Source organism: Xenopus laevis, chromosome 3S (genome assembly GCF_017654675.1).
Source record: "Xenopus laevis strain J_2021 chromosome 3S, Xenopus_laevis_v10.1, whole genome shotgun sequence".
NCBI classification, from domain to species: Eukaryota; Metazoa; Chordata; class Amphibia; order Anura; family Pipidae; genus Xenopus; species Xenopus laevis.
Window position 1 is genome coordinate 52,828,383 of NC_054376.1, and position 14,567 is coordinate 52,842,949.

At 34.4% G+C, this 14,567-nt stretch overlaps 1 pseudogene; it reads right to left on the bottom strand.

The window, feature by feature from the left end:
* LOC108712322 overlaps positions 1–14,567 on the bottom strand; it is a 144,403-nt pseudogene that overhangs the window by 87,509 nt on the left and 42,327 nt on the right.

Here is a 14,567-nt window from a genome sequence, read left to right on the forward strand (position 1 = left end):
CCTTTTCTGTACACATACAACTGTTTTATCTATTTGCACACATTTTGTCCACTACTTGGGCAGAATTTAGTTCAAAAGAAAATGGGGCAGCTGGCCAAGGAAACAAACCTATAAACCAGTAATCATTTCAATAAAAAGCACTGTCAAATGGAGAGATTGATGTAATAGCTTTCCTGCAGATGTCATTTGTAGGCTAATGCAGTAAAGGAATTCAAACCCAAGGGAATGATATAAAAAAACAACTAAATTTATTGTGTAAAAACCTCAAAACGCTTTAATACAAAACTGTGCCAGGTAAAAGCTGTCTATGGTCCCATAGAAGTCAGGGGGAGCTGCGCTGATCCTCTTGGACCAGTTTTAATCAGTTCAGACTTAGAGGTTTTCTGATATCTCTTTTTTTCTAGTAATTATCTGAAAAACTCACTTTTTCTATTGGAATAATTTAATAAAATCCATGGCATTTGTAGATTTAGAGGAATAGAGTTTAATTATAGATTCAAAAACATGTAAAACCATTTGACCTTTAATAAATAGGCCTCCACATGTGCTTGTCCCCCCTTAAAGTCATGTATACTAGTGATGTGTTAGCTGTGCCTAGTATGGTGTATGAATGTAAGCAGTTTCAAGTTCCTGACTTGACAATTATTCATTGGATCCTTTTAGCTATAGGTGTTTTGCCAACTGATTCACATTCAAGTAATGGTTGTGTAAGTGCATATTCATTTTTTTTCTTTGTGCTACTCCTTCCTTCGAAGTAACATATTCTGCCTAAGTTTATTAAATGCTACAAAGATTAAGGCAATAGTATCTGATGCAAAATATTGTACCTAAAAGCTGATGCAATTACACTAGGATGGTGGGCAAGATTGTTGTACATTCGCAGGCTGCGTCTCCCCTAACAGAGGGAAGTTGCACCAGTTTGCATGCATTTTAGTAACAAAAACATTTTTTTTCACCTCTGATGACTGGCACATACAGTTGTGATTTTAATTACCCCAATGTTTTAGTGAATTGAATAGTTAATATAAAAGGTCACAGAACAATACTACGGAAGCAGTCTTGATTAATAAAGAGGAAAGAAAAACTGAATTGCATGAACTTGAGACTGATCCTGTGATCTTTACAATCTCTGCTGCTCTCAAGATAAAATATAATCATTTCCAAAGCAAATTACATGGCCCATATTTAAATAATTATATAATAAGATTATAATACTTCTTTTGTCTTTATAATTAAAATATTACATTGTCTTTATGTGTCTTCTTTTAAATCTCATCATAATGTCCTTTTCTTGCCAAATCAAACATAAAAATGCCCTGCCCAAGATAGTGTCAAATGTAATATAAAAAGGAATTCCTCCCCTTCATTTAATACAGATTATACTTTACTTTCTCTAGTGTTAGAGCCTTATCTTGATATTACTGGCTATATTTAGGTCTATTAGGGACTATCCAAAAGTGGACCCTTGTGCTTCTGGTTTTAGCATATAATCTTTAAACACAGAAATGAATAAAGAAATGAGTACAAAAAATGACCAGTTTCAATTTCCTAAACATATAAAATAGGTGTTTCCTGGCATGAAAAACACATGTGCACTCCTGCAGATTTAAAAGTGCCACTGAATTGTCACTGCAAATACAGTACACAGTTTGGAAAAGTTTTATCTGTAGCAAAATAAAGAATAATGATATATCACTCCGCATGGGCACTAAGAAAACAGTGTTAAATCAAATAAAGACAATTGTAATCTACTTTATCCACTTTTGAATAGCATTAGTAGTTAGTGGTACCAACATATGCTAACAGAGTTCAGCTTTTAAAAGGATATTTGCATTATATTAAAGGGTTAATTTTTTCTCAAATACAGTGTGTAATATTACATTCCATAGTGTTGCTTTTGAAAAAAATGAGTTTGGGAAAAGGTATTTTCAATATTTCCTGCTACACAGATGACTATTTTATATTCTCTCTGGCCAAAAACAGCAGCTTTATAGTACAGTAGGGTGTCTATGTAAACACTATTTGGCAGATACTCTGCTTGGAGAGACAGAGAGTGTGAAAGGAATTCAGGGGTCTGTTTACTAAAGCGCAATAAAAATATTTGCACAAAATATAGACAAATTTGTCAGCAAATATGTTTTCGCCAGTTTACTAACCTGTGGTAAATATAAATTTGAGAGTTTTCTTGCGCAAAAATATGTTTTTGCCAGTTATCGCATTCGCTGAGAATAATGCTACGTTCACATTAACGCCTGATTTACTAAACAGCGAAATGTGCAAAAGACTAAATTTAAGCAAGAATATTCGCAACATTTTACCGCCACCTATGTAGTGGCGTACAAGTATTTTTTCACCAGAAAATTCTCAAGGGGCAGGAAATATCCCATAATACATTTTTTTTTTACCCATCATTCTTTGCTGACAGGATAGAGATCTCTGGTAATGTTGTTGGATGGTATAATCATCAATAAATAAGGTTTATGAGTTTTGAAGATGCATTTCTGGCCATAAATGTCACAGTAAAAATTGCCATAATAACCACCAGAAAACAAGACTATTTTATAGCATAAATATTCGATACAACGTAATTTGTCGGCAGAAAATTTGCAACTCGCTAAAATTACCGCTAACATGAGCTGGTTTGTTAACATAGTTACCGCAAGTAATTGCAATGACTTCTGAGCACATTGCTGTTTAGTAAACTTAGTCGCTGCGAATATTCTGGCGGAAAAATATTCTCAGCGATAACATGCGGAAATTTAAAGTCAGATTTACCGCACTTTAGTAAACAGACCCCTCAGACTGGAGGAGCAACCAGCAGGAGATTCCAATCTGAGCATCCAAAGGGGCTGGTAGTCACACTGTATGTCTGAATGTGCTGGACTCGCTTGAAGAGAGCTCTAAAAGTATCCGAAGTGGATGTGTGTGAGTATCCTGTTTAAAGGGACAGTACCCTAAAGAGCGCTGAAGATAGGACATTGAAGGACTTTGCCTTTTTAGTTAGCTAGACAGCTTTGCACTAGCAACTTAGTTAGGGAGGCCCTATTGCCACCGGTTTGGAGTGCTGCATGTACTAGTTGGCCATTTATTTGATGATAAACCGTTATTCAGTTTAACCAATGTTTGTGTGTTGTTACTGTATTCCTAGTGGGGCCACCCGTAGGTGTATTCCCGGATCCCACTAGGTGGAGGCACTGCGCTAGTAAGTACCAGGTACCCAGTCTCTCTCCGTATCACTGCGGAGTGCCTCAGGTTTGTACCGTGCCATTAGGTAAGTGCCACACGTGGAGTGTAACACTGACAAAGGGGCGTCGAAAGGGTTACATTTCTATCACACTAATATGCACACTCAATTTTGTCACATGCCTTATTGAAAAAATATATGTAATTTGATCCATTTCAACCAATTTTCATTAACAGGAGAAAACTGGTGTTATTGTTCTGTTGATGCCTTATAAGAAGCAATACATCCCTTTAAATAATACAGTAAAAAGTATATAGCAGTACATTAAGTACTCAATTTTGAAAGTTATCAATAATGATGTTTAAATCAGAATGTATCATGAAAGTTCCTTTCCAATGAGAGTACATTTTCATTTTTTTCTTTACCTGTGTATGTGCTAAACAAATCTATTCTCTATATAAAATATTGCCAAAAAGGACAATTACTCTTAGAATTTATAGTTCTCATTCACATAAAAGTGCATACTGTAAACTTTTGCCGCTGCAGGATAAAGACTTTTGTTATATGCTGACTGTCAGTCAAAGTTCTTTGTATTTTATTCAAAAGGTCAGGCACTTTTTTTAAATGTCAACTTTAGCTGGCCTAAAGATGTCTTTTTAAATTATTTTTAACCATGCTGAAACAAAAGTGCAGTAATCAATAATTTAAAAAGGAAAACACTATGCGGAAACTAACATTTTTCTGTAAATTGTGCATGCTCCTTGTACTTCTAAATATATTTTGGTATTATTGCAACTAATATTTTTTTCACTGTGTACTTTGTAACTCAAAGTAGTATTGAGAATAATAGTTATAAGAAGACCTTTTTTTTCTTACTTTGTAATCACCTGGGGGCACATATATCAAGGGTCGAATATCGAGGGTTAATTAACCCTCAAATTCGACCCTCGAAGTTAAATCCTTCAAATTCGAATATCGAATTCGAAGGATTTAGAGCAAATCCCTCGATCGATCGAAGTAAAAATCATTCGATGGAACGATTCGAAGGATTTTAATCGATCGAACGAACGATTTTTCTTCTATAAAAAAAAAGCTTAGCAAAGTGATGGGGAAGATCCCTATAGGCTAACATTGTACCTCGGTAGGTTTAAACTATCAAAGTATGTAGTCAAAGTTTTTTTTAAAGAGACAGTACTTCGACTATCGAATGGTCGAATAGTTGAACGATTTTTAGTTTGAATCGTTCGAATCGAAGTCGAAGGTCGTAGTAGCCTATTCGATGGTCAAAAAAATACTTCAAAGTATTTTATATTCGAATCCTTCCTTCGAGCTTAGTAAATGTGCCCCCTGGTGTAACCAGTAGTTTCATTATTGACCCAGCCTGCTGAAAACTTGTGGAATATCTGCCCTGTAGACACATCTCTCCAAATAATAGTTGACTTCTGATCACCAGCAATGCTGCAGTCATGCTATTAAATATTTTATGTGGCAGTGAACCTAGGGAGATAAGAATGATGATTATTTTTGATACTATACTAACATTTATTTTTAAAAATGTGATCTCGTAAACATGAAAAAAAAACAACTTGCAGTGAAATAACATTCTACTCAAAATTCTCAATGCCAAATTTCAAATGAATTTCACTAAAATAAAAAAACAACACTTAAGCAATCTTGAAGCTACTTGCTTCAGTAACTCAAATTCAAAATTTTAATTTTTGCTGCAAAAATATTTGTGTTTGTATGTTAATAAATTTGACCTATAGATTAGTACTGTAACAGTGTTTGGTTGCCCATCCTGTAGGTGGAACTGTAATTTGAGGGAAGAACTACTGTGCATAAATGTATGCTATGTTTAATACTCTATTTATCATAAAGCTGTGTTATCACTGTAGTTCACAAAAATGCTGCCATTATCTAGGCCACCAGTTATAAGACTTTTTTTTAATCCAAGCCCTCTTTGAATTCTGAACATTCCATATTAGCTCATAACAAGGTTAGAGATATGAAAACTCAGCTATTCAGCTATCGTCAAGGTCAAAATGGCCAAATGGCAAACTGGGAAAAAGGCCAGAGAGCCCTGGCCTCATGGGCCCTATTTACCCAAGCCCACTCCCCCAAATGCTAAGAACACTACCCCTTTCCCTCTCCCCCAATAACAGTGACAGATAAAGAAGGTAAAAGGGATGCAACACTTATGAAGGCATGATGGGGGCATGAGGGGCAGAACTCAGGAGGAGGGCCCATAAGATCTCACCCCATTGGGCCCTGACATCCCAATCCGATGCTGGCTATAGTTTCAAAAGTATACACCCAATATCCCACTCTATTTGATATTTAAGATAACCCTAACTAAACTCATCTCTATATACTCATCTCTATATACTCACCCAAACACTTCCTATGCTCCTCTACTGGCCTGCTACTCAACTCTTCTCTTATTACCTCCTCACATGATCACATTCAAGACATCTGGAATTCTCTCCCACAGTCTGTCTGACTTTCTCCCAACCTTTCTGCTTTCAAGAAATCTCTTAAAATGCACTTATTTAGAGAAACCTACCCTCACTCTGCTTAGCTACCAAATGCAATACCACATACAGTACTACATTTGTCACCCTCTTAATTCTTGCCCACTCCCACACCTTGTGTCTTATTCCCTTCCCTTTAGATTGTAAGCTCTTTTTGCACAAGGCCTTCCTCACCTTCTGTATCGGTTGCGATGTATGTAACTCCATGGGGCCCATTTACTTAGCTTGAGTGAAGGAACTACTTCGACCTTCGACTACGACTTCGACTTCGAATCGAACAATTTGAACTAAAAATCGTTCGACTATTCGACCATTCCATAGTCAAAGTACTGTCTCTTTAAAAAATACTTCGACCCACAAATAAAACCTACCAAGGCCAATGTTAGCCTATGGGGAAGGTCCCCATAGGCTTCCTAACAATTTTCTGATCGAAGGAAAATCCTTTGATCGATGGATTAAAATCCTTCGAATCGTTCGATTCAAAGGATTTAATCGTTCAATCTAACGATTTTTCCTTCGAACGTTCGATCGTAGGAATTGCGGTAAATCCTTCTACTTCGATATTCGAAGTCAAAGGATTTACATTCGGCAGTCAAATATCTAGGGTTAATTAACCCTCGATATTTGACCCTATGTAAATCTGCCCCCATATGTTCTATGTATGTAATTCATGTGACTTAGTTGTATAAACACATTTACTTTATAGCACTGCAAAATATATTGGCGCATATAAATACATGTTAATAATATAGTGAATAAAGTACCCCCTTTTGTAAAATATAAGGATATTATAAGTTACCTAGGAGTTTCATGACCATATAAAAACACGAGGCCGAAGGCCGAGTGTTTTTATACAGGTCATGGAACTCCGAGGTAACTTCTAATATCCTCATATTTTGCAACTGGGGGTACTTTATTTATTATAATACACAAGTTTCAGTGAGTCATGTGACAGAAATGACATCAGAACTCACTGTTTATAACTGATGACATCAGAACTCACCGTTTATAAGGCTATAATTTACAGTATATTCATGGCTTTTGTGTATTATAATAATAATAACTGACTTGAGCCCCAGTCACTGCTCCAGGCCTCCCCAATAGGATTGTTTTACCACCAATATGTATTCATGCAGCTTAGTCTGGATGAAGTTCAAGGTACTGTTTTATTATTAAAGAGAAAAAGTTAATTATTTTTCAAAATCAAAATTATTTCTTAAAATTGAGTCCATGGGAGATGGCCTTCCTGTAATTCTCAGATTTCTGGATGATGAGTTTTCAGATAAGTGAGCACATACCTGTATATTTTTGCTTGACATATCTTAGTAAGTATTAAAGAGTCTTAATATAAACTTTTAACATTAATGTGGGGGGAATGTAATATATTTAGTTAGCGCAAAAAACATCTGCAAACACCTTTGCGAATGTTAGTGACTAGTAATGAGCAAATCTGTTCTGTTTCACAAAAAAATTTGCAAAGCTACAAGAAAATTTGCAAAACGGTGAAAAATTTGCCTTCCACAACAATTTTGTCTTCCGCACAACATTTTTTTGTCGCACACACAGCATTTTTGTCACAAGCAAAACTGAATGTGTGGTGAATTTTTGGCATCAGAGGGAAAATTCACAGCTTACAGACAGCATGCAGTGGTCTATCTAAATGTTTAATCGAAAAACACTTTTTATATAAAGCATTTATAAAGCATAAAGGTTTTTGAAGTATGAAGGTATGTAAAATCTGCGACTGAAGTTAAGATGATAAGTAAGTGAGCATTTTATTCTGCTTTAATCACATGTATGTGTGTTTGCTAAAAGCTATGCTATTAATTGACTAATTTATCAAAAAATGAATCCAATAAATATTTTGTAATACATTTTCTTCAACTAATGCAGAGCAAGGTAACTGAGGAGTAATGGATTCTTTAAGTAATCCACCTCGGATGGGCATACACTTTTAGAAAGTCCACTGCAGAAGAGAGAACAGGTAGACTTTTAAATTATATTTTAAAAAAAGTTGTCAAGTTAGGTTTACTCTTTTTGTAGCAAAGAAAAATTGTTGGGTTAGTAATTAATTACTTTTGTGTTCTTAGAAATCACAGCACCATCTGCCCAATCAAGTTCTATATGGTTAATCTTATTTCACCATCTCCTGCTGCTTCAAATAAAGGCTGAAGAGTTCCAAACTCCAGCCAAATGTTCTGATGTCAAAGAGGTTTTGTTAGGGTTTTGATCAAGTGTGACAAGCAGGGATTTTGTACAATAAACTTACAAACAGATTACTTTGTACCTGAAATCTCATATGCCACGTTTCTTGAGCCCACCTGTTCAACAGCTGGTAGATATAACTGTGACCATCCACTGTCAAGATGATAACTCTGTTACGAGCAAGAAACTCCCCTCCAGCAAATGATTGGCTACACGTATGAATTTCAGTGCAAGTCAGGGAAACTGTTTACTAGAACATAATGATTGGCTGTTCTATGATTTTTATAGTTTGCATTTTGATAATGTAGTTTGCATATTATGGAAAAGTTAATTTTAGGGAGAAAATGCTTTTTTTTTTTCTATGGACAGATCTAGAACTTAAGTTTTTTAAATCATATTAAATCTGCCCCTAATGGCTAAGTAATGGGATTTTCTGAGAGGATAATACAACAAAGGCAGTATATTTGCTAAATTTCTATAATGAAAATAAAATATTATATGAATTCATGAATCATCAATGATTAGCAAAGTCGTAATGATGCCCTGTTTTGCACTTTAAGAAATTCTAGGTTCTATGAGAAAACAGTAGCAGCTATTGCCATGCATGGTTGGTCTCAGCAGTTGGTTTCGTAATTGTACAACTGAGCATATAACTAATGTAAACATTAGTTGTACCTGTAAATACAGCATTTCTTAAAAATGTTCATACATCTTTTTTTAATGGAAACGAAAGTTAGAATAATTGCTTTTACTGCATCTTTCTATCCTAAATTCTGAAAAATATACATTTGTCTTTCTAATTTAGGACTCCCTGATAAATGTCCTGCAACATTATTTATATAGTTGAATATAATTCCATAGCTTGGTGTTTCAAAATACTCTATAAAGTTGAAGCAAGTTAAATGCAAAAATGCAGCAGTATATTCAGAGCAGGGTTTATCTACACTGAAAAGATCAGGTTTAAATCATTGTTTATTACAGATATACTGCTCACACAGTGGTATTCTTCAAAACATTTTTGATGTAATATAAATGCATATTAGATAAAACCATTTTTTTACATTTACATACCACCAATTTGTAATTCGGATACCAGGCTGTACAGGTAAGCAGACACCCTTGCCAGAAAATAAGAATCACCCGATGTTTCGGCGAAAAAGCCTTTATCAAGAATACAGCCTGGTTGCTGAAGTACAAATTGGTTGCATATAAATGTAAAAAAAATGTTTTTCTCTAATATGCTTTATGCTTGATTTACACTGATTATACAAAGTATTTTTGTGGATGCATTTATATTACATAAAAAATGTTTTTATGAATACCACTGTGTGAATATCATTTTTTAAATGTTCACGCCCTGTATATCTGCAATAGAGTATCTGTATCCACTTTTAGAATGTGGTTAAGGGCTTTTGTTGCACCTCTTTCAAATTTGTTCATGCTTAGCTTCTTAATTGGAGTGCCCTCCGTCCATTGTAGTTTTTAAATAATTTTTCTCAGTTTAAATCAGTTTATCTCATGCTTTGAATTCAAAATATAAGTGGTATTTTTCTGGATAAAATCTTCATGAGAAAAAAATGGATATAAATTTAATATTAGGGGAAACAGTTATCAGAATGCCTGATAGTGTTATGTAGCAGTCGATTATAGACTTGAAATTGAATAGAAAGTTAATACAATACCCTCCAAGAGTTCAAGCAAATCACCAGCAAAAGACGCTCTGTAAAAGTGCAAGAACAAACTACACAGCAGTTTGGAAGCTCTAGGAACTTGCTTTCTGACTCATAAACATTTTGTTTTTCCTGTAGGAAATTTTGTTAAAATATAGTGAAATACCTTAAAAAACTTTCAGCTGTATTAAAAATAATCTGCACACACATACAAAATGATTTAGAATAGAAACAAAATACAAATATATAGCTATATATCTGTCATCCATGGTCTAAATCTGTCACTGGCGTCAGTAGGAGTTTTTTCTTAAGATAATAAGACCACAATCTGCACTATGCTAGTTTAATGAATAACCTGCTTTTTGTTAGCTATTTATCTGCTATCTGTTGAATTAATATGTTTAACATTTAATCTTAATGATTAAAGACAAACAAGTTGGTTTTGGTCAGCATGCTATATAATAAAACTATCTTGAAAAATAAATATGTCATCATTTTTATGTTTACAATTCCATTATAATTCAAAAATGATTTATTATAAAACGGTATGATAAAAGATAGTACAAACAACTTTTTTTTTAATTTTGTTATTAGTGTAATTCTGAAGTAGCTAATGTTTCTTTCACTGAGAAAAGCATTTTGAAGAACAAATGTTTTATAAATCAATACGCTATTTTGAGCCAATTGATATGAATATTTCAATCCAAGAGAACATATATTTATTACATTTCAGTGTTTCTTTAGAATCATGCCGAATACTTCTTACTTTACAATATACAAAAAGGGGGGTTGTCGGAGCACTTAAAGGCTAAGTTAAAATATATTTAGGTGCAATGGAAGTGCTACTGATTTGGCCAATTAATCAATGCACATTCCCTGGTCCCCTGTCTCATAAGTAATTCAGTATATATGCAAGTGCACGTGTTTACAAAAACAGGGGTTTTTAGTTACAAAGTTATGATCGTAAGGTTGATAAACCACCATACCATGTCACGCTAAACCCCATATGGTGGGGGACCTAACTTGTTTACCTCCAGTCATAGTATGAAAAGGCTTGCACTTCTTACTTTAGATCAACTGACCTGTATGCTATTGACTGAGGATGATAAATCCCATATGTGCAGATCACCCGTCACTGATATTGATAGTGAGTCCTCTGCAATAACAAAACAGTATTTTAAATCAGACTCAGGTTGATTTCCATATAACAGAAAGGACAATTTTCGAAAATTATGTACATTACAGGCTACAGAAAATAAAATAAACAATATTTGAGTTTTTTTATTGGGTGCAGGAAGTCCAAAAAATGTATACAGAGCATACAAATTTATGATTTGGTACAGTGCTCATATTTATGAGTGGAGTTTGGGAAATATTGACAGCTGTGCAATTAATAAGAAAGGCTAACTGAACTTGATTCAGAATGTATTAGACTATATACGTTTCACACACTTAGGGGCATATTTATTAAAATGGTAGACAAAAAACACCAGTGATAGCTCATAGTAACCAATCAGCAATTAGATTTCACCTACATGTTAGAAAGAAAAAGCAAAGATCTGATTGGCTGCTATTGGCAACATCACTGGTGATGTTTATCTCCAATATTAATAAATATGCCCCTTAAAACATTCATTCCCAAATTCATATAGTGCTAACTTTATACTTTTACATTATAATCTTCAGCAATGATTCTCAATAATACAGAATATTGACCTAAGTTTTTTTATGTTTTTGTATGGCTTGAAATAAAATACCTGCTTTTTTAAACCTACACAAACCGTATGCGCAAATAAGGTTCCATGCTTTATCTGCCCATAACATGAACATGTATATTAGATTATATTTAACATTAATTAAGAGCAAATTATTTTGCCTGAATAATGTCATATGTACTGAGAATTTATTTATAACAGACATCATATCCTGTCTATATTTATTTATGTATTTCTAAAAATGGACGGGTTAGAGGATTGATCAGATTATTATATTCATTATATTTCAAAGAACTGTGGTTATTTATTGGAATGATAGAGGTGGGTGAAGTGAAATAAACCTGGGTAAACTTGTAAATGATAGAATCACCAAACCGAAAGTGTGCTGCTATACACTTCATCATGGATACAAATGATTTGTATGAAAATGATCTGTGATGACACACTCAGGCCATTTCAATATGGACCAATGATGGGTGTTCATGTTTGTTTCAGTGAGAAAAATTAAGCAGGCATTGTAACTAAGCCTCAATACAATATATTTTTATAATTGTTTTATTTGTCTTACGCTATTTATAAATAGAGTCAACCAGAAATTATCATTAGCCATAACCAACCATGTGCTCATTTAGAAATAAATACTAATGGTAATAACTATAATGAAATTATTGAATTTTAAAGAATAGATATCATGCTATAGACATGTATTATATCACAAACAACTGATCAGTGTAACAGAAGTCAAACTATGTTGAGCAAATACTGAAATACTATAGGCCAGTGTTAACCTATCATTCTCTCTTCTGTACCTTGAATCCTTGTAGAATGAACAATACACATGCAACTAATCCAGTTTTAAGACTGGGATTGAAAGGTATTTAAAACATGTAAGGTTTTTGCATCAACAATGAGGGCATCTTGAGACTGGCCACAGCAGAGCAGCCAGCCTTCCCCTGTCATTCGGAATGGGCAATGGTAGTACTAAAACAACAGAAGTAAATAGGAATTAAAAGTTATTTAATACAACTCATATTTGTATGATGAAATACAGTTGTGAGTCTACTAAGATAACACTTTGGGACTGAGACAAACTTGTGGCTTCCCATTGTTTAAGGAAATTGTGTACCACTTAGGGGCAGATGTATCAAGGGTCGAATTTCAAGGGGTTAAATCACTCGAAATTCGACTGGGGAATAGAATCGAATAGGCAATTCGGGCGAATTTACGCGCCGGCGAATAGTCGAATGGGCAAATATTCGCCCGGCGAATAGTCGCACGATCGAATATTCGATTGATGGCTTTTCATTTGATCAAATGATCGATCGAATGCCTTTTTATTCGATCAAAAACTTAGAAAACAAGCCTTTGGTGGCGAAGTAGGCAGTCAAAGTATTTTTAAAAGAGACAGTACTTCAACTATTGAATGTGCGAAAAGTCGCAGCGTTTTTGCACTCGATCTATTCGAATCATTCTACTCAGGCGAATTTACGCCAATTCGATAGTCGAGGAGCACAAAAAAAACGACTCGAAATTCGAGTATTTTTCCTTCTATTCCTTCACTCGAACTTAGTGAATGGGCCCCTTATTATTATTATTATTATATGAATTTTGACACTTTGAGGTCTGTTTGTATGATAACCCAAAACCCAGTTACATGTTAAGAAAAAAATTTTGTTTAATTTTAGGGTAATCTTCTCTAGTTTGATGGTATTGAAAGTCCATCTGTAGTACAGAGAGGCCATTTGTGTAAATGTATTGGGTTTCTCCAGGTGCTACAGGGTGTTGTGCAGTGCCATGGTGCTTGGCGTAGATCTGTTTGGTCTGTCGGTAAATTATGTTAGGTCAAGAGTTATTGAATATATATTTCTTAAAACCGCTCATTACTATGGAGTGACTGGCTTGTAGTCCCTGAGGTAGGTGATTCTGGTTTTCTTGGGTATTGATATAATCAAGCGAGTCTGGGCTGGTACCCTGCCGGCCCAGTCTGACCCTGGCCAGAGAGGGAAGGAATATGTCTCTGGGTACACGTCAGCAAAAACTGATCTGAGCACTTCTGTAGAATCATTGTAAACACATTGGGCCAGATTCAATCCAGTGGGAAAAGGGTTTATCACATGAAAAGTCAACTTTCAACTTTTTCTCACTAAATTGAATCTGGCCCATTGTCTAATCCTGCTGCTTTCCTATAATTTTTTTTTAGGAAGGAGGACTTTGTCTTTAAAGAATTGTTATGGTGGTTTGTTTGGTTCTGAGTTGATTCCTTTGGTTTTGTCACAGTTGATAGCGTCGAACTTTGGCTATAACAGGTTTCATTCTTCTTTTAGCGAAGGGTCCTTATTGTTAGTAGCGTAATTACTGTCTTTTTAGTTTGTAAGTGTCTGAATGGTATGCCAAAGTTTCCTTCCATTCCCTCTAAGTCATCCACTTACTTAGACTTTCTCTGTCTTATTTATGGCTTTTCTAGAGGTTTTGTATCTTTCTTTCACTTAGATATCCTTGTTGATTCATGGTTTGTGGTTCGAGTATAATTTGACAGATTTCTGAGGGATACAGATAGATGAACACCAGCTTATGTAGCAACTGACAGTGACTGTGGATTGTTACTAGATGCTTTCTTGTACATACTGTATACCTGTATTCAACAGTTTTGACTATCACTGTCAGTGAAATATTATCTAAATATGCCATGAAATTTGGAGTGTTGAATAATAAGTGAAAGATGATACATATTGCCTACCTCAATATTGCACCTCAGGTGCTTAACAATAAAGCAAACTAAAAAGGCTACAATTATATATAGTTATAGACTCATTAAATGGAATCTGATATAGAGTTATCCAACATCGTCAAAATTAGTATAGCAGAATAACAGATATCTACATGTGTCTTAATATCTTGAAAAGGGCTGATATTCATTTATAGCATATTCATTTTCTAATGAATTACTGTGCATAACTAGTTAATGTAATGTATGTTGATTTTTATTGGGTGTCACTATTTCCCATAAAAAAAAATAACAGCATGTGGAGATTATAAAAAAGATGGAATGTTCACAATGTTGTCAAGAACTGCAACTAAAATCCTCCCATGCCACACTGAGCAATAATTTCCAGTATAAAATATTATACTGTCAGCTTTTCCATTTCTAGCAGCTCATCTTTGCTAAACAGTATAGAACATATATTTACTTTATTTTTAAATACAATAAAACAAGGTAGTGGTAGATGGATGGATGGAGAGACAGACAAACTGACAGATAGAT